General features: G+C 37.8%; 1 protein-coding gene across 7 annotated transcripts in view; it reads right to left on the reverse strand.

The window, feature by feature from the left end:
* Positions 1–25,562, reverse strand: part of ENOX1 (ecto-NOX disulfide-thiol exchanger 1) — a 548,612-nt gene that overhangs the window by 501,205 nt on the left and 21,845 nt on the right. The window contains exon 2 of one of the 7 annotated variants that reach the window (XM_072782959.1): positions 21,999–22,075. The exons of the other annotated variants lie outside the window; for them this stretch is intronic. The gene's annotated coding sequence lies outside the window, so the exon portion shown is untranslated. The remainder of the gene's footprint in view (positions 1–21,998; positions 22,076–25,562) is intronic. 7 annotated transcript variants of the gene reach the window in all.

The raw sequence follows: 25,562 nt of genomic DNA on the forward strand, positions 1-25,562 counted from the left end.
GACTCATTTTCACTCAGATACTTGGTACTGGCTTAAAAACAAACATTAAGGGGACTAAATAGGAAACTCTGCAGAACCAACCACAAGGCTATAATGAAATGTGGTTTCTGGGGCCTTTAGCAGGAATGGAAAGGATAGTACAGAGCACATACTGAAGACCATGGGAAGCAGCAAAAGTTCAAGGTGAAAAAGAAATGAACACTGGCTTGTCATCCTTTCCTACCTACCCAAATCGTCACCTCTCCCTCAAATCCCACTTCAGGTAGTTTTACATGTCAACTTAAACTTGGATGAATCAAGTGAACCAAAATATCTGATCCTAATGCAGGCCACATATAATTTCACTCTGCCATAGATTTCTGGTGGAAGACAGCCTTAGACTTAGAATTTTTTCTTTTTCCAAATGTTCAGCAGCAAATATTTTTCCCTTGCACTCTGGACTTGCCAACATTATGGCAATGATGTGTGTATTAAAATTGAGTATAACCCTAAGACACACCTCCAGAATCATGGATGCAATGTGAAAAAATAATTTAAATTTTTATTGATTTCTATTTCTATGATGTCTGTGTCTATGTCTATCTCTATATCTCCTTTAGGTTTCCCCAGTCCTAGAAAACAGCAGGAAGATCTGCCACTTTTGGCCTAATGGTCCTGAAGATTAATGAAAGGGCTACATATCTTGGAGTATTTACAGTAATTACCAGAAAGCCTGGACACTGGACTAGCAACTGATGCAGATTTCCTCAAGCAAAAGTTGGTCTAGACCTGTGGGAAATCCCTGCACTGCTTGGCAGTGGCAATCGATGCCTGAATGTCTGATGGGTTCTACCTCTTCTGAGCTTCACTGTTCTGAGCATGGAATGCTCCTTCCATTTGACTCCAGACCTTTCCTAAACTATTCTGAATTGGAGCCATTCCTCAGAACTAATCTCCTGACCAAGGACACCATCCATTTGCATAAGTTGTATAAATTACCCAAAACACATACCTAATATATTCATATACCATAAGTGAAAAGTAGGATGATATATTCCATAAGAAAGATGATACTTGATATTCCAGAAAGGATCACTTGATTAAAAGTCTGGTAGCCATTTGCTTCAACGTGGATGGAACTGGAGGGTATTATGCTGAGTGAAGTAAGTCAGTCGGAGAAGGACAAACATTATATGTTCTCATTCATTTGGGGAATATAAATAATAGTGAAAGGGAATATAAGGGAAGGGAGAAGAAATGTGTGGGAAATATCAGAAAGGGAGACAGAACGTAAAGACTGCTAACTCTGGGAAACGAACTAGGGGTGGTAGAAGGGGAGGAGGGCGGGGGGTGGGAGTGAATGGGTGACGGGCACTGGGTGTTATTCTGTATGTTAGTAAATTGAACACCAATAAAAAATAAATTAAAAATAAAAAAAATAAAAAAATAAAAGTCTGGTAGCCATGAATATCAGTGTGACCACAGAAATCATAATTTGTGAATGTCATGAAAATACTTTGACTTTTATTAGTTGAAACTCATGTATAGCTAATTTGCCAATTGCACTGAAAATACAATGGATCCTTATACAGCAAACATGACTAATTCTTCTGCTCTACACCCACACAGGGCATCAGCCTCACTTGAACTAATTTTGATTGGAGAACTAGAGCCATGATTTTAAATAATTTTTCTCTTCCTTCTATTGAATATTTACTTTACCTTAAACCTGAATGCATCTCCTAATTAGTTTCCCTGATAATTCTGTGTTTTTTAAATAAAAATGTGCAGGAAATGTTATTAATAAGATGGTGTTTTCCAAATATTATTTTAAAGAACTGGGAATGCTATATTCTTTATTTTATATTATGAATACTTTCAAAAGCCTTTTTACCCAAGCTCAGAGAGCACACAGCATATGATATTAGCCTAGAGAAAAATAATCCTATACATTAGGTCAGAGTATTCTAAATATGAGTCTTCTAACAGTCTTTCAACACTACAATATATAGTTATACAGTCAAGTACCTAGTCAAACAATCTGGTAATTTAAGCAAAAGCTCTGTGACATTAAATGTGAAAGAAAAAATATCTTACACCAAAAGCATCTGTTCTGTTGTTAACTGCATTTCCCTAGTGCCATATACAGAATAATAATGGAACTAATTCTTAAGTTATCAATTAAAAAGGTTATTCGATTAGGATAATATTAAACCACTCTATTAAATGACTCCTCTCTCCTCCACGTTTAAATAGAAATAATGCTTTCATTTACTACATTTCAGAGAAATGCCTTCCAAACAATAATCATTTAATTACATACCATTAAAGGTGTTTAAAAAAATGTTTAATGTCCAACAGATATACCAAGATGGCAATTGATTCTTGTCAGGTTATGTCTGCTCAGTTCCTTTTCATAATATCTGATGAAAACAAGTATATCTTGATTACTGTTTGCCTCAAAAACTCGGAAAACATCTCATTTAATCATACTAGTTTTGCTAATCAGTAGTTCAATTCTTAAGAAGGTCCACACTCACCCTTACTGAAGCTTTTGAAAAAGCAAGAAACATTGACTTTAACGTAGACCTTGAGTGCATTAGTAGTCCTTCCCTCCTATTCCCCTTCTGAACCTTCTTTAAAGACCCAAAGACGCTCTCCTTCCATATCCATGATATAGTGAGTTGCCCTTTTATGAGCAGTAGTCACCATTCTGAACTTTAACCAATCTTCAAAAGCACATTTTTAAAAAATCTATCCTATCTTCCATCTCTTCTGCCTCCTACTGTTTCTTAGGTTCCAACCAGCTACTCAGCTTAGTTGATTAACAATTGTTCACTAGCAGTCATATTTTGATTCAGTCATTCAACAAATATCCATTGAGCACCTACTATGTGACAACACCCTTGCAGGTGCTGGGGACATACTGGTGAATGGTACCAGGCCAAAATTCTTGCCGTCATGAGAGACTATCAATACAATACATATGCAAATTAATTGACTAATAATAAATATATATGTATGCATATATGTGCACATATATATTCAGTTCAACGACTCTGAAAGGAATAAAGAAAAAATAATAGAAGAGCTGCTGTGGTGGAGTTGCATTGTAAGAGATGGTTTGATAAGGTGATAGCTGGATGAAGAGTTGACAAAGGTGCAAAAGTCATGTGGATAGATGCAGGGGAAAGTGCTCCAGGCAGAGAGAGCAGTAGATTTTTAAGTACCAAGTTAGAAGTCTGACATTTCTGAGGAACAGAAGTAAGGCCGATGACCCTAGAATGGGGTAAAATGAGGCAAAGTGTATCAGGTATTCAAGCCACACAGCTACTAGGACCACCATAAGGGCTTTGCTTTCACTCTGAATGAGCAGAGAAGATGTAAGAGGGCTTTGAGCAGTAAAATCTCTTATTTCTAAAACATCCATATTGGGACATTTTTGACATACATTAATTCATTTACAATTCAATGCTTTTTAGTGTATTCACAGAATTGTGAAACCAATACCATAGTCAACTTTAGAATATTTTCAGCTCTCCAAAAAGAAGCCCCACACCCCTCAGCAGTCACTCCCCATCCTCCAAACTCCCAGCACTCGGTAACCACTAACACATTCTCTGTCTCTATAGATTTTCCTATTCTGGATATTTCATATAAATGGCATTATGCAGTATATGGTCTTTTGTGACTGGCTTCTTTCATTTAGTGTATCCCTGAACCCAAAAGGTCATCCCTGTTACAGCGTATGTCAGTATTTCATTTCTTTATATAGCTAAAAAAAAACTTCCATTGTATGGATATACTCTATGTTGCTTATCCATTCACCAGGTGATAGGCATTTGGGTTGTTTCTACTGATTAGCTATTATTATTAATGCTTTTATGAACATTTGTATACTAGTTTTTATGCAGACATGTATCCTCATTTCTCTTGGGTAAATACTTACGAATAGAATTGTTGGGTCATAAGATAATTCTATGCCTAACCTTTTGAGGAACTGCTCAACTCTTTTCCAAAGTAGCTGAAACTTTTTATACTCCACCAGTAGTATATGAGGGTTTCAACTACTCCATATCCTCAACGCTTGTAATTATGTGTCTTTTTGATCACAGCCATCTAAGTTGAAGTGACATCTCACTGTGGTTTTGATTTGCATCTCATAGATGACTAATAATATTGAGCATCTTTCTATGTGCGCATTGACCACCTGTATATCTTCTTCAGAGAACTACCTATTCAGATCCTTTGCTTATGTTTTATTTAAGTTATGTCTTTTTATTATTGAGTTTGTACGAGTTCTTTATATATCCTAGATGCAAGTCCCTTATCAGATACATGATTTGCAAATATTTTCTACCATATCATGGATTGCCTTTTGGCTTCTTTGCGATGTGCTTTGAAACACAAACATTTTTAACTTTGATGAAATCCAAATTATCTATCTTTATTCTTCTGACACTTGTGCTTTTGGTGTCATATATTTTTAAAAATATTTTATTTAAATTCAATTTGCCAACATGTAACACCCAGTGCTCATCCCATCAAGGGCCCTCCTTAGTGCCTAACCCAAGATCATGAGGATTTACATGTGTGTCTTCTTCTAAGCATTCTATAGTTTTAGTTCCTATATTTAGGTTTCTAATCCATTTTGAATTAATATGCATATATGGTGCGAAAGAAAGAGGTGAACTTTATTCTTTTGTGTGTAGAAATCCACTTGTCCCAGCACCATTTTTTGAAAAGACTAAGATTTCCCCGCTGAATTATCTTGGCACCTTTGTTGAACTAAATGAAATGTAGTATTCTAGCTGATGTATTCAAAATACACTAAATGAGCAAGGGTAAAAACAGAGAGCAATTAGGAGGCGACTGTCATAAACCGGGTAAAAGATAATGGTGGTTCAACCGTGAGAATGAAAGCAGAAGTGGTAAGATGTGGTGAAATTCTGGGTATGTTTTGATAGTTGAGCTGATGGAATCTGCTTAGAGATTGAATGTGGATGTGAGAAAGATAGGACTCAGTGTTGATGCTGATTATTTTTGGTTTTGAAGTGAGACAGACTACAATCTTGGTTTGAGGAAGACTGACTTGATCAACCAGATGGCTGTATTGAAATTAGATAGTAAAGGGATGCAAACAGAAGCAGAGGGACCAGTGAGAAGGCTACTATGATAAATCCTCTTTGGGATTTATTTGAATTGTCATTAGTACTTCTTAAGAGACACAATGACAAAACTCAAATAATTAATTGTGATGACTACAAATCGCAACAAAGGTCGGTGGATAAGATATTATAGGCCTAATGGGATTTTAGGCACCCTTCAAATCACACTCCTCCAGGACATTTTCACTGGAAGACAAGAAAGACTCATTTCCTATTAACTCAGAAATTCTTTCAAGCAGCTTTTGTAGTAGACTTTGTAATAGGTCCAGCTCAGGGGGTTCTCGGGCATAAATCCTCAAGTTCTATTAAAGCCTCTTGAAAAGATGGTCAAGGCACAACTCAAATAGCTCATACCACTGCACTAGAAAGAAAAGGAATGCAGCTCTTGAAGAGACTTAATCTTCCTCCCCTGGCCTCAGAAGAGGCAGGTGAAGCAGGATAAATATGGCAACACACAGGGAGGAAAAAGAAGCATTTAAGCTGTCTCTTTCTGCATAAAAACAGGGTGATTTTCTTCTGGATTTAGCAGATTTCCATTCTCTTCTATCCTAGACAAGATTTCCGTTTCAGTGAAAATCTACTGTGTCCACAGAGCACATGGAATAGCTAGTATTCCTTTCAAAAGAAAGCATGAGACTTCGAGGCTTCTCTGAAAACAGGTTCTAGGCAACCCTGAACTAGTTCTGAGAACCTGTTATACAAACAGACGAAAAGAGCTCGGTTCAAGATCCTAATAAGCCCCTGAAGTCATTTTTTTTCAGTGAACCACAGCTAATGAGGAAGCAGTGCCTCTCAGCACTGGAGATATTCAGAGGAAAGGAGGCCAGGGTACCATGTCAAGGATTTCCAAAACACACAAAGGAAAATGTAAATCTGTCCCCAGGCCTGGAGACAAGACAAAGACCAAATGGAATCCTAGAATAGGCTGCTAAGCAGTTATGTGTAGGGGAATGGAAGGCATGTGACAAACCACTCCAAGAACTGATAATAAAACAAACAACCCAAATGTAAATATGAAGACTATTTGCTTCAATTAAGTCTAAGCTACAGAAGTGTGAACTTTAATATTTCCTCAGTGTACAGCACTGCCAGTGCTTTCACCATTATTAAAGTGTGTTTATACAGGGTTTGGCTTTTCATCTATTATGGAAAAATTACATCTTGCCAACAGCACTATAGAGGCCGAAACACAGTAAATCCTCCACTGACCTTGAACCCAAGCTAAAGCAAATAGTCACTCTCCTTGGTGCTGAACTGCCTAAATAAAGCAGTTGCATAAATATAATATAAATTATACCTACCATGTTTCTCAGCATTTATGGATTACCAACAGAGTACATGTTTTTCCAGAAGGTAGTATTTGTAGAGGGCACTGCAACATGAAGAAAACGCTTAGGGAGATAATTAGGAAGGCACTCCTTAGAAAATTATGATCATGTATTTATTGAGCATGCTGGGTCCTGAGCTTCACAAAGGAGGTAGCAAGGCTGAAGATACCTCTGGTCAGAAGGTTTCACAAGAGTGGAGAGAGAAGAAGCTGTTTAACAAAGGGTATGCAAGAAGAGAAGCAACTGTAGTAGAAACTAGCCTGAACTGGTAAAGCATCACGAGACAGGTAACACAAAGAGAAGACAAAAACATCCGTCAGAATATATCAATATAATGGAAAATGACATTTCCATTAGAACCACCAAGGAAATTTATTAACATGGAGAAGTGTTTATAAAATTATGCTAAATGAAAAAAGCAAGATATAAAATGATAAATACACTATGATTAAAATCACGTATACAAAATGCTGAAGTTTGGAAGGGAATAGAGAAAACTCAAAACCACTAGATGAGAGGTGAATTATAGACATATCAGTTTGCTTTTGAAATCTCCTTTAATTTTATTGTCAAAATACATATCTACACATATACACTGTATTTTCACAGGCACTTAGAATATATGTGAATATTCACTGCAACTCTGTGATGGTTAAAAAAATGATACACGACTCAAATATCCATCTATAAGGGACAGATTTTATAAATCCTGGTATAGACATAAAATGATCTCCTATACCACTTTAGGGGTGCCTGGCTGGCTCAGTCAGTAGAGCACACAACTCTTGATTCTGGGATTATGAGTTTAGGCCTCATGTTGAATGTAGAAATTATTTAAAAATTTAAAAAATCCTTAAAAGAAAAGATCTCCTAAACCCCTTTAAAAGTTGAGGTATATCAATTCCTTTTGACATGAAGATATGTCTATGAATTATAGCTGAGTAATATTTTTAAAAGCCAACTTGTAGGAAAATATGCATGTTATAATCATATTCATAAAAAATAAGTAACTATATTAATATATGTGGGTATATACTCAGGAAAGAGTTTGGAATAATAGATCCTAAATGCAGAGAAAATTATGGGATCACACATTTTTATTTCCTACATTAATCTATTTCCGTAATGTCCGCATTTGTGTAACCTTGTATCACATGTCATTGGAAAAAAAAATTTAAAGAGTAAAACTTGACTTAAAAATTTCTGAAACAACTAGCATATGAGGACAAACTTTAGTTTATCTTTGGGTAATAAGAGATAAAATCTAAAGTAGTTTTAAAGAGCAGAGGGAGGTTAGGGATAGAGCAGTATACAGAAAGACAGTGTAACTACTGGAATAAAAACAGTGGTCATGCTGAGTATAACTAACGCAGGATTTACCCAATGACCCTACGTTGAGGGATAGCAGGAATGAGAAAACCATCTGAACAGAAAGTTAGAAGGTTTTTGATAGGGTACAAAGGATTCACTATTCCTTCGGATCCTGAGGAAAAGTGATGGGGAATTTCAGAAAAGTAGAAGGGAAAAGGCGGCAAAAACATGGAAAAGAGAAGAATGAATGGGCGACAGCAAATAAAACAGCACAGAAGAAAAACGGGAGGAGAGCAAACAATTTATGACGGGACTTGTAACATATGGCTGATTTACCAAAAGCCAGTCAAGCACAAAGTAATCTGGCTTCAAACCCATTAACCTGAAACCTGCTTTCTTGCCTCCACATAGCAATCTGAACTTCAAAATGCAGTTTGTCTGCCCTTAACAAGTTCAGCAAATTTCAGTTGAAAATCACCGTTCCTATATATCACTTTAGTCTGTGTCACCAAGTCTCAGATGTTCCTGGGAATTGGGGCAGCTAATTTGTTCAGGCTGGGAGAGCTGACAAGCGTATGTGGTACCACTCGCTACAAAAAGTAAAATGATTGACTCTACTATTTACAAGCACATCAAAATGACTACAGGCATTATTCTTAGTCTAAAAAATGGGTATAATTTCAAAGAATTGTGAGATCCAAATGATAGACAAATGCTAACTCAGTGCCTGGGACAGAGCAGAAATGTAATAAATATTTCTGAATGAACCCAGTGTAGTGGGTACCATACAATACTATTACTGTGCACAGAAAGAAGATATGGGAATGGTAAAATCCTGTGGATTCTATCACTGCAATAAGGTCCAGTCGCTTCCTTTTAACAGTAAAGCCTCCCATTCACTGCCTCTACTACTGTTATTGCCCTTCCAGAGCAAATTTCCTGGGCACATGTAATCCATTCTCAATTTTGAAAGTATATTTCTATGCTTTTTGCCTTCTTTATTTAGAACTATAAAATCTGAAATGGTGATGGCTGTGTCTCATACTTCAAAAGCAGACGAATAACCAACTAATACTATAAAGCCATGAAGAGCAGAAAGTATTTCTAGGCCTTCCTCAGATCCAGGGAGAACCCGCTGGTGCCACCTTATATGTTGTGGCAGTTAAGGGGATCCCAGATCATCTGGCAATGTTGAGGCCAAACAAATTTGAGGGCCTGGTTGTGAACAGTACATCAAAAAAGGATACCTTTTACTTGAAAGGCATAAGATTAAGCATATCTCTAGACTAGAGTTTGTTAACCTAGGTGCGTGGATCCCAAGGAGGTTCATGATATAATTCATGAAGGTACTTAAACTTAGATTGGAAAACATTAGATCTGTATTTTCACCAACATCTAGCTAAAATTTAGCATTTGGCTCCATTATGAATTTCAGTAACAAATCCTGGTAGCATTAATGGTACTTCTATGTTTGTTGCAACAGAAGCAATAGATATTTTCATATCACACTGTGATTGTTGCTGATATTTCAAAATATCACCTATATCGTCACTAATAACCAGTTTGAAATTACAGTGGTCATTATGCCCATTGCCAGACCTAATACACTGTGTTAATTTTAAAAAGCATATGTGTTACTACAAATCTTTTTTAATAATTTAATAACTATAATTGTAATCAATAGAATTGGTTCCTTCTCATTTTATGTATTTTATTTCAAGCATTCACATACTTTACTATGTCCTGAGAAGCAGGATATAAGCTCCACCAAAGCATGAAAAATATCCATGGCACTAAAAAGGCTAAGAAAACTCAGTTCTAGGTTTTCAATTATCCAACAATTAAAAGCATTACATAAGCACCAATCCCACTGCTTGAAACACTTTTAAATGTGAAGACAAAAACATTTGAGAACCTGCTGCCATTCTGTTATGTATCAGTTATTTATACTGACTAAAATGTTCAAAATTAATGGCATGACTTACTTAATAGAGCAGCTTATGAATGGAACAATCCCATTTGAATTCTTTTTATTATCTTTAAGCATAGGGTTAAAAACACAAGTATTTGAGTCAAAGTCTTGGCTTTGAATCCTATCTCAAATTTATTCTCTCGCCTTGGGCAGGCCAGTAAACCTCTCTAAGCCTCATTTTTCTCATCTACAAAATGTGAATGATAATACCTGCCTCAAAGCATTATTAAAAGGATTAAATAGTACAGCAAAACACTAAATAATACATGCAAAGTGCCTAGCACAGTACCTGACATAGTAAGCACTCAATAAATTGTAGTAATGGTACTGTTTTATTTTAGATATTAATGTCATTTAAGTCATAATTTACATGGAGTCTTTAAGATGATTTCTTTAAAAGATTATATAATTAAGAGGCAATATAATACGCACTGCTTCAGAACACAGACTCCAGTAACAGACTGCCTGGGTTTGAACCTTCCCCCACCCTTTACAAGCTGTATAACTCTAAGTTACTTAATTTCTGAGATTCAGTTTTCAGATCTGCAAAATAAGAAAAATAAGAGTATCTAAGATAACTGTTACAAGGATCAAATTAGTAACCATAGGTGAAGCACAGTGCCTGGCACACAGTAAATACTTTGTAATTATCAGATATTATTGTCATCATCAATAGTTATAATGGTTTCTCATCAAGTTATGGTCAAGAACTCATCCTCTCATCTGAACTTCAATGAAGATTTATTATAAATGAAGTAGAATTAGTCCCATTCAAAGGAATGTATTTACATGGATGTATTTTGATGTTAATAAGAACAAGGCAAGGATCAAATTCAGTTACAATTATGTACTAGAGGGATAAGAAAGACCCCACTTACCATGGTTTTGTAACCAAGTCAGAGCTTACACAGGAAAGATTCTTTAAAGTTTGAAAGGCTTCTTTTAGAGCAACAATCTATATTACATAGGGACAAACATAACTTGCTCCTGTACCTTTAAACAGGTGGAGAGAGGGGCCTCAGTGGCCCAGGCTGGAGTTCACCTTGGAGAAAGGAGCCATGGAAATGCTGGGCTCAGTGACAACAGCAAGGACCACGTCAGCAACATGGGAACAGAGATGCACCTGTTTCCCAGCAGGGGACTGGCCTTGCTCCTCACCTGGCAATTAGTAGGCTCTGACTTAATTTAAAACCCACACATACCACTGATCTGAGAATGTGACTGATGTTATTTTCTGAACTAAGAATAACAGTAAAAAGAACAATGATGATATTAACAAACACATTCACTTCTCCCCATCTTTTAAGGTAGTTGAGTAACTCAACAATTAATCATCATAGCAAAATTATGAAGCAAGTGAAATTATTCTCACCATCATTCTATTTCACTGTTTTTTACTTAGGAGCTTTAAGAATTCAGGGTTCTTTGCTGAATGTAATACTAACTCCTCCCAGCATGTAAGATAAGAATACTAAAAACAGGGCAGCCTGGGTGGCTCAGTGGTTTAGTGGGACCTTCAGTCCAGCATGTGACCCTGGAGACCTGTGATTGAGTCCCATGTCGGGTCCCTGCATGGAGCCTGCTTCTCCCTCTGCCTGTGTCTCTGCCTCTGTGTGTGTGTGTGTGTGTGTGTGTGTGTGTGTGTGTGTCATGAATAAATAAATAAAATATTTTTTAAAAGAATACTAAAAACAAGCTATGGTACATAGCCCAATAATTCTAACATATGGCAAAATTAATGCTCATCATCATCCCCAGTACTCAACAAAAATTTAAGTGCTAGATCTTATTTTTTTTTATTTTTTATTTTTTTTTAATTTTTATTTATTTATGATAGTCACAGAGAGAGAGAGAGGCAGAGACACAGGCAGAGGGAGAAGCAGGCTCCATGCACCGGGAGCCCGATGTGGGATTCGATCCCGGGTCTCCAGGATTGCACCCTGGGCCAAAGGCAGTCGCCAAACCGCTGCACCACCCAGGGATCCCTATTTTTTTTTAAACAATGATCAAAAGATTTCTAAGCCACTAGCGTTCAAAGTTAGAGGCAGGGATACCTGGGTGGCTCAGTTGGTTAGGCATCTACCTTCAGCTCAGGTCATGATCACAGGGTCCTAGGTTGGAGCCCTGCATCCAGCTCTCTGCTCAGCGGGAAGTCTGCTCCTCTCTCTCCATCTGCCCCTCTCCCGGTTTATGCTCTCTCCTCTCTTGCTCTCTCTCTCTCTCAAACAAGTAAATAAAATCTTAAAAAAAAAAGTCAGAGGCAAAAAAATCTTTAGGTTTTCCCCAGATGCACACAGAGGTATTCCTTGGAGATTTAGTTCTCCAACACATATGGCTAAAGATCTGTTCCCAGGAGGAAGAAAAAATAGTAAGTTTTTCCTACCAGAAAAGCAAATTTTGGCATATTCTGGATTTAGTGACCAAAGATTATCAGGTAGTAGAAATATTTACAGTGGAATCAAGGCAGATTGGTAATTAGGGGGCTTTCCTCTTCAATGTTCCACTCATGCCAGTATCATTATTTCCAACATCCCTTAATGGTGTCCAAAGTAAAACATTCTAGCTGAGAGATTAACAGTTGCCCTTGCAATACTGGTTTTTAAATACCACAGGGGGCTTTTCAAAGCACCCTAGGGAGAGGTGGGCCTGGTCTTTAGTGGTTGGACCACTGGAGCTCAACCATACTGAGATGCCTTCCAAATATCCAGGCTGCTGAGCTTAGTTCTCATTTCCATTCTTGTGTCTCTGCATTGGAGCACTCTGACAATTTAGATTAAGGCAAGATATGGCCATAGTAACTTCTTGCAAGATACATCTATGAAGGCAAGGGAAACAAAAGCAAAAATGAATTATTAGGACTTCATCAAGATAAAAAGCTTCTGCACAGCAAAAAATACAGTCAACAAAACTAAAAGACAATCTACAGAAAGGGAGAAGATATTTGCAAATGACATATCAGATAAAGGGCTAGTATCCAAGATCTATAAAGAACTTATTAAACTGAACACCCAAGAAACAAACAATACAATCATGAAATGAGCAAAAGACATGAACAGAAATTTCACCAAAGAAGACATACATGTGGCCAACAAGCACATGAAAAAATGCTCCAGATCACTTGTCATCAGAGAAATACAACTCAAAACCACAATGAGATCCCACCTCACCCCAGTGAGAATGATGACAATTAACAAGACACGAAACAACACATGTTGGAGAGGATGTGGAGAAAGGAGAACCCTCTTGCACTGTTGGTGGGAATGTGACCTGGTGCAGCCACTCTGGAAAACTGTGTGGAGGGTCCTCAAAGAGTTAAAAATAGATCTGCCCTACGACCCAGCAATTGCACTGCTGGGGATTTACCCCAAAGATACAGATGCTGTGCAATGCCGGGACACCTACACCCCAATGTTCACAGCAGCAATGTCCACAATAGCCAAGCTGTGGAAGGAGCCTCAGTGTCCATCGAAAGCTGAATGGATAAAGAAGCTGTGGTCTATGTATACAATGGAATATTCCTCAGCCATTAGAAATGATGAATACCCACCATTTGCTTCGACGTGGATGGAACTATAGAGTATTATGCTGAATGAAGGAAGTCAATTGGAGGACAATCATTATATGGGTTTCAATCATACAGGTAATATAAGAAATAGTGAAAGGGATTATAAGGGAAAGAAGGGAAAATGAGTGGGAAAAATTAGAGACAAAAAAAAAAGAAAAATTAGAGACAAAACATGAAAGACTCCTAACTCTGGGAAACGAACAAGGGGTAGTGGAAGGGGAGGTGGGCGGGGGTTGGGGGTGACTGGCTGATGGCCACTGAGGATGGCATTGACGAGATGAGCACTGGGTGTCATACTATATGTTGGCAAATTGAACTTCAATTAAAAATATATTAAAAATAGATTAAGGCAATATAACTGGTCTGGAATCTTTGGTCAATGAAAGCCTTGGAATAGATTGATGAATGTGTGAATTTAGAAATAGTACCAAATTTCCATGTGACCAAATTTCTTTCAAGTCCATTCAAAACAAAATACTTTCATAGGAAGTATTCATATAGAACCTTTAACAATGGAAAATTCTCTTCTTATTTAACAAAACTCTTACATATCATAGTTATCATAGTTCATTCTAGTATGACAATAATCTTAAGATAAATATGGCTTTCACTGCCCAGATTAAATGCCTTAAGTGGCTCCCCTGTGCCTATAATCCAAAATCCTAATACTTAGGATGACAAGCAAGACCTGATGGTCTGAATCCTACCTACTTGTCTAGTTTCGTTTACCTCTACAGCTGCCAGGATTCTCAACCTCTCGTAAAGTCCTCAAATTTTTTCGCCATACTCCTTCACACCACTCAGACCTCACCAACACTACCTCTGTACCTGCATTGTGTTGTTTTTATAGCAGTTCTGACAAATGCTTATTTTTCTTTCTCAGCTTAGAAAAGATCACCTCCTCTGTAAAGTCTTTGCCAACTCTCCTCTGCTAGGAAAAGACTGACCCACTCTTTTATGTCTGTAAAATGTTGTCCTTCCCTGCCCTCCTACCTACCATAGCATTTTACTATGCTGTTTTTAATAGCCATATAGAGAAATAATTCAATATACTGTACATTTTAAAGTGTATTATTTCATAAGTTTTAATCTATGGTTATACCTGTGAAATCATCATCACAATCAAGATAATGAACATATATATACACTATTTCTGAAGTTTTTCATCTTTCCCTCCCACCCTTCTCTGCCTTTCTCTATCCCAACGCAAACACTGATTCGCTGTTTGAAACTATAAACTTACCAGCATTTGCTATAGTTTTAAATATATGGAATTGTACACTATGGACTCTTTTTTTTTTTTTGCTTTGTTTCTTTTGCTCAGCATAATTATATTGAGATTCATCCATGTTGTTGCATGAATCGATAGTTCATTTGATTTTACTCCTGAGTAGTTTCAGCATAGACATGGACGTGCTGCAGTGAATCTGTCCTTTCCTCTGTGGATGAATAGTTGAGTTGTTTCAACTTTCTGAGTATTACAAAGTATGATGCTATCAACATTCATATGTAAGTCTTTGTACAGGCACATGTTTTCTTTCCTCTTTGGTAAATATTTAAAGGTTAGGATGCATGAATCATGTGGTAGGTGTATGTTTAATTTTTAAGAAACTGCCTAACTACTTTCCGAAGTGACTGTGCCATTTTACATTCCCACTAACAGAGTATGAAAGCTCCATTTCCTCCATATCCTCATCAACATTTTATATAGTTGTTTTAATTATAGCCATTCTAATATGTGTATTATGCTATCTCATTGGGGTTTTAATTTGCATTTTCCTAATGATTAATGATGTTGACATCTTTTCATGATTTTGCCACCCATATTTCTTCTTGGGTGGAATATCTGTTCAAATTGTTTGTTTGTTATTTTGGAGGGTTTCTTGTTTTCTTATTAAGTTTTGAAAGTAATTTATAAATTCTGGATGCAAATCCATTATCAGATAAATCTGCAAATGTTTTTTCCCAATATGTGGTTTATGTTTGTGTTTTCTTAATATCTTTTGAAGAGCAGAAAAATTTAATTTCGGGAAAGTCCAATTTATCAATTTGTTCTTTTATGGACTGTGGTTTTGATATCACATCTAAGAAATATTTGTCCAACTCAATGTCACAAAGATTTTTTTCCTATGTTTTTCTTTGTGTTAAGATATATTTATTTTAGAGAGGGAGAAAGTGTGTGCATGCATGAGCAGGGGGAGACGCAGGGGGAAAAGAAGGCAAGCAGACTCTCCTCTGAGTGAGAAGCCCTCCTGCATGGCTCCATCCCATGACCCTGAGATCATTACCTGAGCCAAAATCAAGGGTCAGATGCTAACCCACTGAACTACCCAGGTGCCCCCTCCATGTTTTTTTCCTACAAGATTTATAGTTTTAGGTTTTACATGTATGTCTACAATCTATTTTATATTCATTTAAAAAATATACTATAAGGTATGGTTCAATATTTATTTTCCCCTTATAGATATCTACGTATTCCAGAGCCATTTGTTTGTTTGTTTTTTCCCAGAGCCATTTGTTAAAGAAACAATCCTTTATCCACTGAAATGCCATTGTACCCTTGCCTAAAATCAATGGTCTCTACACACATGGATCCATTTCTGACTCCCTCTGTTGTTCCAGTAATCTATTTGTCTATTGTAACACCAGAGCCTCGCTCTTGATTACTGAGCTTGAAAGCAGGTAGTTTTAGTCCTTTAACTTTGTTCTTCTCTTTTCAAAGTTGTTTTGGCTATTCGAGGTTCTTTGCATATCATTGTGATTTTTTAGATTCATCTTGTAATTTTGAAAACTGTTGGCATTTTTATTGGGGTTGCACTGAATCTATAGATCAATTTGGAAAGAACTGACATTATAACAATATTGAGACGTCAATTATAGCTCTCCATTTATTTAGGTCTTCTTTTTCTCAACAATATTGTATGGTTTTTCACTGAAAAAGTTTTGCACATCTTCTATTAGATTTACCCCTAAGTATTTCATATTTTTGGTGCTATTGCAAATGGCATTTTAATTTCAATTTCTTATTGTTCACTGTTAGTATATAGTAATATAATTGTCTGTTATATATTGATATGCCATCCTAGAATCTTGCCAGAAGACACTGGAATTAAGAATTAAGATTAGCATCTCAATGCCTAGGGGGACAAAGGAGGTTGATCACAGCTACATATAGAAAAAGTTGTGCTGTGGAGATATTTACATTTGTTAGGGGAGAGAGGACAAGTTAAGATACATCTTCAACATTTCTGTTTCTGTTTTTGGCCTAGTTGGCTTGAATGAGTCTTTGAGCTCATTAGTGAAGTAGCATAGGAAAAATTCTACTACTCAGTGCATATGGTCCTTCCTACAATGGTTTCTGAAATGTGAGACAGTATAAATCCTTGCCATCAAAGGGGAATCCCAGGGGACCAGCAGCAGCAGTAATGCTTCACCTTTCTGTCTTGAATCTTTTAGGCTGGTTTTTCCTTCTCTTTCTCATCCTATTATGACCAAGTTTCCTTAATAGGAAGCTAGTCCTTACATTTCAGAACTGGAACTTGAACTGTAGTATTTCCTCTATGTATTTACTTGTATTTTGAATGATTAGTCTTGGGCTCCTGACTCTAAATTGTACATATTAATTCATGTTGACTGCCTGTGTAACTAAATCTGCTTATATCCTGTTGACCTTACATCCATAAATAGGATGCTTGCTTCACAATGCAGCATATCCTGTTTGCTGCACTCATTTTCCACACTAGAAAACTCGGAGGTCACATGTTTCTCCATCCTTCACATCACCAGAACTCTATCTGCTCTGCACATAAAAGAAAGGATTCTATTGTTACAAACCCCAGAACACAAACCACTTCTCTATTCTACACTGCACAGAAAACTTCAAAGCATGTTCCTAATTGAAAGGATTTTTGGTTGAATATGAGCATTTTCAGCTACATCCATGTCTCCAGATGACCATCACTGTCAGAAGCATCATCTTTGAGTATGAATGACACACTGAATGAAGGGAAGAGAGAAATAGAGACGCCGGGGGGACTGAATACAGAATTAACATCAAAGAATGAAGTCTGGTCAGAATTCCCTAAATCTGCTTTCTCTCTCTCTCTATGCTGACGTAACAGTCATTCAGGAGGCCTTTGTCACCACTTTAATCAGGACCTTGTACACCTGTGAGGCTCTAATGCCTCTTACATTCACGCTTCCTCTCTGGTTATAAATCATTACCTGTGGGCCCTATTTTCTTTTCATATAAACTAAAAAAAAAATTTACAACATAATACATTTTTTCAGCATAAGAATAGAAAACACAATTAAGCCTAAATAAGAAAACAAATCATCATTAAGCTTACTAGCCATAAATTATGACTCCTAACATTTGATATATATCCTCCCAGACTTTTTTCCTCAGTTACAACATTTTCAACAAAAATGAAATCATAAGGTTAACCACTACTGTTTTCTAAGTTGTCAGGTAGGTAATATGGCAGCACGTCATGTTGATTACTTTTTGGTGCGATCTTGGCAAAAGAAGTAACACACTACAGATAATATTAGACCTTCCACCGAAGCTATAAAATAATTAAGGTGTGGAATCTGAACTACCTCCAGCCAGACCAAGCAGAATTACCCAGCAAATGGAGAAATCTCCTACTAATTAGAAAACCATAGCCAGAACACTGTCACTCAGCCAGGTCACATGAAACACTTGTCCACAGACAAAGTTTTAAGCAGTCTATAGGTACATGTGGTTGCATACTTAGGGCTGGGAGTGAAAAGAGTTGAGGCCATGTCATTACTGGTAAGGAAAAGAAAAGTGCCAAATGTCCAGAGAAAAACGTGTATGAGGTGGGAGATACAACATACCACTTGCCACAGTTATGCACATCGTGTCTTTCACTGGACTAGAAGTTCTCAGCACGTATCTTTTTCCTCCTTTTTATCCCTAGTCCCTGCCACTTAGTAAGGATTTGCTAAATGAATGTAGGGGCTGTCCCAGAAGCAGATGAGTTGAAAATGATTGAGCAGAAATTAGCCTATGTAACACAGTACAAAAAAAGATGAAAATATCATCTCTAACTGTCCTATTTTCATTTCTTTTTCTTAAAGATTTTATTTACTGGGCAGCCCCAATGGTGCAGCGGTTTAGTGCCGCCTGCAGCCTGGGGTGTGTGATCCTGGAGACCCAGGATCGAGTCCCATTTCGGGTTCCCTGCATGGAGCCTGCTTCTCTCTCTGCCTGTGTCTCTGCCTCTCTCTCTCTCTCTATCTTTCTCTCAATAAATAAATAAATAAATAAAATCTTTTTAAAAAATCTTTAAAAAGAATTTAAAAAAAGATTTTATTTATTTATTCATGAGTCACAGAGAGAAAGAGAGGCAGAAACATAGGCAGAGAGAGAAGCAGGCTCCATGCAGGAAGCCTGATGTGGGATTCAATCCTAGGACTCCGGGATCACACCCTGGGCCAAAGGCAGATGCTCAACAGCTGAGCTACCCAGCCATCCCCTTATTCTCATTTCAATGGAAGCAAATCCAGTATATGTCATAGGCAAATGTTGGTACATAAGCTGGAAAGTATTAGGGCTCTAGGCATCTTTAATTCAATTTCTTAAACACACATGTCATTTTCCAAATCCCAGTCAAATATATTTTCACTAAGGCACACTGTTTCCAAGGTTAATGTGGGTTATGAAGGGGAAAAATGGGTGAAAGATGATTATACAAGTTGCCTGATGTGGTATATTAATTGTGAAATGGCCCCCAGTTCTCCGTTTCTCTCTGTACCCATGCCCTTTGATATTTGACTTTGTAGCTTCACTCATCGAGAGGTAGACAGACTCTATTTCCCCACTCCTTGAATCTAGCTTGGCCTTGTGACTTGTTTTGAGGAACAAAACACAGGGGAAGTGAAAGTGTGCCAGTTCCAAGGTGTCAAAGGGCCTTTTGTGCTACTTCTCTCTCAGAACTCTGAAAAGTCACCAAGCTGGCCTGCACGAGGTCATGTGGCCTGCCATCCCCATTACTCCAACTGACAGCTAACCACCAGTCATGTGACTATCCAGCCCTGAACCATGCCGACATCTGAACAAAGGCATGACATTTCACCAAAGAATTTGGAAAATCCAAATTAAAACCACAATGAGATATCACTAGATACCTGTCAGGTGGCTAAATTAAAAAAAATGACAACACCCAATGCTGCCCAAGGATGCAGAGAAACCACATCACTCATACATTGGTGGTGAGAATGTACAAGGTACTGCCACTGTGGAAAATTGCTTGGCAGTTTCTTTTAATACTAAACATAAAACTATCCACCAATTATACTCTTGTGCATTTACCCCAGAGAAATAAGAGTCTGAGACATGTTCAAACTAAAAACCTATACATGAACATCCATAAGAACTTTATTCAGAGTATCAAAAAATAGAAACAACCCAGAAGTTCTTTGACAGGATAATAGTTAAAAAGCTGGACTACTGGGCAGCCTGGGTGGCTCAGCGGTTTAGCACCTGCCTTCGGCCCAGGGCGTGATCCTGGATTCCCAGAATCAAGTCCCACCTCGAGCTCCCTGTAGGGAGCCTGCTTCTCCCTCTGCCTATGTCTCTGCCTCCCTCTGTGTCTCTCATGAATAAATAAATAAAATCTTAAAAAAAAAAAAAGCTGAACTACTCCTCAACAATAAAATGGAAGAAAGTTTTGGTAAACACATCTTGGATGAATCTCCAGGGAATTATGTTGTGTGGGGAAAAAAAAGCCAGACCCAAAAGTCCATGTACTGTATTTTTTTAAAAGACTTTATTTATTTATTTATTTATTTGTAAGAGACACTGAGAGAGAGAGAGGGAGGGAGAGGGAGAGAGAGAGAGAGAGAGAGAGAGGCAGAGACACAGGCAGAGAGAGAAGCAGGCTCCATGCAGGGAGCCCGATGTGGAACTCAATCCTAGGACGCTGGGATCACGACCTGAGCCAAAGGAAGACGCTCAACCACTGAGCCACCCAGGTGTCCCCATGTACTGTATTTAAATAACATTCATGAAATGACAAAATTATAGAATCTGAAAAACAGACCGATGCTTGCTGTGGTCACTATGAGGAAAAGCAAGAGGGGAAGTGGGTGTGGGCATAAAAAAAAGAGGGTAAAGTGGAGGATCCTCACTGTTATGGAAATGTTCTATATCTTAACTATAGTAGTGAATACCCCAGTTGTGATACTGTGCTATAGTTTGGCAAGATATTACCATGTGGAAAAACTCTGTAGAAGATTTAAGAGATGTCTGTTATTTCTTATAACCACTTATGAATCTATAATTATCTCAAAATAAAAAGTTTAATTTAAAGCTAACTATTTGAGGGGCGCCTGGTGACTCAGTCTATTAAGTGTACGACTTGCTTTCAGCTCAGGTCATGATCTCACAGCTTTGAGTTCAAGCCCCATGTCAGGCTCTGTGCTCAGCATAGAGTTGGCTTCAGATTCTCTCTCCCTTACCACCTGCTCCTCTTCCCTCCTCTCTCATTCTCTCAAATAAATAAAATCTTTAAAGCTAACTACTCGAATGGCTTTGGGCAAGTTACTGAACTAACTTGTAAGCCCTGGTTCTGTTACCTGTAAAACAGGGATACAATAGTATTTAGGTAATAGAGCTTAAATTAGATGATTAAAAGAAATGATATTTATAATACTCATAGGATGATTAGTATTTGATGAGTGTTGTTATTGATAATATTAGTAGCAACAGTAACAAACAGTAACAAAAATAATAAACATGGACACAAATAAAGATGTTTTTGTTTGTTTTAAGTCCATTCAGATTTTGGGGGTATGAAAGCGAGGCAAACAGTAGCAAGTCATGTTGTCAAAGTGCTAACTAGAAAACAGACCTAGCACAAGAAAAAAGAGGTGGTTCTTGCTCAAGGGCCAGAAAACAGAAAGGTAGCTCTATTATAGAAAAAGCTACAGAATGGATCAAAGAAAACATGTGTCAGAAAATTAAATAAATGAAAACATGGGCTGGAAATTGATTAGTTTCAATAACATGCCTAAAGATACATAATTAAACATATATCCCAATAGTCACAGAATCTTGGAGTTAAGTTAAACTTATCCCCCACCTAACTCCTAAATCTCTCCAGCTATGCTGAATAATGCCTAATAAGGAAAATGTCTCACTTAAAAATAGAAAGCAATGGAGATTATGATGGAGAAGCCACTATCGATCACAATAATCACAAAACTCTAAATCAGAGGTGGACATTCCAAGCTGCACATCTAATAAGCATTGAAAGTAAGAACTAAAGGTTTCCACAGACACGGCATTTTACATCACCTTGGAAGGATAAAGAGGAATATCTCTGCAGTGTGTAGATATAAACACTTTAAGATAACTACTTCTTTGGTGGTGTCTGGATCCAGCCACAGTACAGGATAATCAAGCTGCACTATATTTAGGTTGGTCTGTCCATCCATCCATCCATCCATCCATCCATCCATCAGATAGTCACAGACCATCTCCTATGTAATGGATATCATATTAGAGTCTGGAACTACAATTAGAAGTAAGAGTGACATGGTCTCTGCCTTCATGAAACTTATACTCTATCAGGAGAGTAACATAATTGCTTAATCATTCATAAAATATACAATGATAGGGATGACAGAGGGCCTTGGGGGAATACCTCACAGGATGCAGAAGCATCTACTCATCTGAAAGGCTTTCAACAGTAGGACTCTCTTCCATCCATACAATGATGCACTGTGAAAACATAGTTCGATTATGTATTAGTTTATTCATTTATTCATTTTTGCCATTTGGATAATGAAAATAAACACCTAATTTATCTGTCATCATCAAAGAGTATTCCAGTCTGTTTAAGTGTACTTTGTAGAGAGCAGAAAACTGTCACCTGGGACTAAAATTCTATTTAAAACTTCTAAAAACGAAATCCTGAAATGAGCCATGGTGCACGGCTCTACATCACTAAAACAGACAAAATGACTGTCATTTACTTTCAATGGCCCCTAGTGACCATTATGAATGTCAGTACCAGGTACTCACTTTGAACTCTCCTGAGGGGTACAGAGGACTGGAAGTCCCACCGTATACTGCGGCCTGCTACCCGTAAAAGCCTCCCCATAGCTAGAGAGCATATCGGCATGTTCGCCTCACACTACACCTCCCCAGTGCTTTGTTTCCTTTAGGGCCTGGTAACTTCACTGGTTCTATCCATATTGCCTGCCTCTGCCATCATTCCTTCCCTCTAACCTACTCTCTTGGCTAAACTGTTCCCCTGCTTGTATTTCATAAGCTAGATCAAAAATGGAAATTTCAAAAGGAACCCAAACAACAGCTACGCTATATAAACTGAAAGTAAAAAGACCCTTTGCCCAAAACAGAGTTCAAATGCACTAGATTTGTGGGAAAATATTTTCTAGGGGACCAAAGGGGGTACTGTGTTTTCCTTTTTTTTTAAATTCAGGATCACACATTTTCTAGAGCATTACTGTAGAAAAAAGCAAAGAAAACAAACACTACCTGTCTGGCAGAGAATGTTGTGTCAATTATGATTATATAGCATTTTTCTTACCTAGAGTTCAAATATTTTTACTATTATCTCATTTATTTTCCCCAAATTCCTGAAATACAGAAAAACGCAAGCATAATTAATACATTGAGAATCTTGACCACCAAGATTCTAAGTGAGCTGCCCAAAGTCACAGAAAGAGGCCTGAGGGTCTGTCTTTCTGCCTCCCTGTCTTCATTTTCTTTCCAGGAAAGAACACTTTCAGATCAGAAATGACCACAGGTACCTGATTTTCGTCTGAGATAGAGAAATTGAGGTTTAAAAAAAGAAAAAAAAAAAATCAAGTTCCTCAGAACTAAGATCAGTAAAAAAAAAAAAAAAAATTTAATAAAAGCTTTCAGTCTGAAGAAAACCACCTTATTTCATACGAAAACTAATGGAAAGTACCTAAAAGATAGTACTCCCATCTTTCTATACCACCACATGAACTTGTCACCTTTCCAAACACCTTGAAATTACTTCAGGTAAATGCAGTAACTCTCAAAGCACATTTCATACAGTGAGAAAAAAAAATTCTTTAACAATATATAAAACTATCTTTGGCAGAAATGACTGCATTAGCATGTCACAAATATCAACCCCCTGCCCACCAGCTTCAGAAAGTCTCCTCACTTTAGGGGATTAAACTGGATTGTTTTCAGATGAATTTCACTCTATTAGGACCCGCCTTTAGTTGCTTTTCAACTAGAGGGACGGTGGCGCCTCCTCTTCCTCCTCATTTGTGTCTGCTAAATCACCCAGGATTCCTGCCATATAACATTTTTAAGCGTTCACAATGTTCTCATTGCTTTAAGCCAAGTCTGTGTCACTTTCCAGCCTCAATTAGTAAAATACTACAAACTTTTACAAAAGAGGAATTGGAAACAGTGTTCCAAGTGGTCAGTGGAAGAGGAAGAAAAGCAGAAATAATAAAATGAAAGCATGTGTCTCTGCCCTTCTCTAGGTCATGCTGCCTCCTCCTGCACATCCAATTACTGCACATCCTCCCCCCCTTCCCTGGTTGTGCACCTAATGTCAAGGAAAGCTGGACTTGCTGGTGCAAGTAGAAGAATAATGTTTAAGGTGCCTGGGTGTGTCTGGGATGGAGAGGACTGCTGGGATACATTCTGAGGGATAGCTCAGTGTCCACAAATGTATCAAGAATTCATCCAGCAACATCTGTTAGGTGAGACACTCATAAAATAAAGTGGCCCTGGGACAACTTAAACTTCACTACCACTTCCGTCTCTCCATCTTACAAGTGTGCCTACAGCTCTGGGAGAGATGTCAGCTACCCCTGCAGCCATCTGCTTTTCTTCCACACATACCTCCCCTCCGGTTTCCACTGGATTCCCTGTACTGTCGACAGCCTACTGTTGAGAAGAATGAAGGGAAGGTGGCCGGGTGGCAGCTATTACTCATTCTACAGGTCATCCAAGTCTCAGTGTTCTGTGATAATCTGGGGTGCCAAGTTGGCTTTCTTTTAACTGTTAGAGTCTCGGTTTTCTTCCTTCTCAATTTCCTCATCTGCTTCATGAACCATGGGCTAAAATTTGAGTGTAACTCTCTCTGAATACTCCAATGTCTTTGGAGCAGTGGTAGCTTTAGTAAGTACTGAACTAGATAAGACACGATCTAGAAAGAAAAATAGAGGGAGCACCTGGGAAGCTCAATGGGTCAAAAGTCCAACTCTTGATTTGGGCTCAGGTCATGAGCTCAGGGTCATGAGATCAAGGCCCGTGTTGGGCTCCACACTCAGCATGGAGTCTGCTTGAGATTCTCCCTCTACCTCTGCCCCTCCCCCTGCTTGTGCTCCCTAAATTAATTTTAAAAATCTTTCCAAAAAAGTGGGAGCACAACCTGCAGTCTCTTGCCTCCAACAAGAGTAAGCCAGTGGTGCCTATTTTCACCAAATGGAAGGTAATAATCTGGGGCAAGCACTAACTTGGAATCCCTCAGTCCCAAAAAAAAGGCACTGTGGGTAGCTGACAATGGGGATTAGGCAGGATATTTACTCTCTTACTATTTACAATATAAAACAATAATTACTATACCTGGAATCAGAAGAATTTTTAGGAAAAAGATGTCACATACTAATATGAAGCCTGTGGAGCATTACATGAAATAGTTATGCAATATTTATATTTTTGTTGATGTAATTAAGGTGTCAAAGTGATTCAGTCAATTCTCAATTATCTCTACTAATGGGATTGGTCAATACAATAAGTAGCCTAAAATGGCAGACCATGTAGTTTTTAAACTATGGCTCACAAGTCCACTCTTTATTATTATCTCTAGGTATACTGAATAGTTTTTAAATTGAAGAGTTCATCATTTCAGAGAAGTTGAGAATCTTAAAGGGTCATTTTAGCCGTCTCATTTTGCACTCAAGTGAAGTTATTAGGCTTAAAATGTTTAAGGGACTTACACAGTTAATGTACACAGTTAAATGGAAGAGCCAGGCCTTAATCTAACTACTCCAACTGACATCATGAAGAAGAGCCATGAGGCCATATTCAAGAGAAGTCGGAAAACCAATTAGCTGCCTTAGTTAGTGCCTTCCCTTCCTCACTCCATCCCTCAGGACTTCCTTCCCAAAATACCAGCAGAAAAATACCTACCGAGACCTTCCTATGTATAATCTCAGATTTAATTGATATTCCAAATTTAAATAGGACT

Source organism: Canis lupus, chromosome 17, assembly GCF_048164855.1.
Source record: "Canis lupus baileyi chromosome 17, mCanLup2.hap1, whole genome shotgun sequence".
NCBI classification, from domain to species: domain Eukaryota; kingdom Metazoa; phylum Chordata; class Mammalia; order Carnivora; family Canidae; genus Canis; species Canis lupus.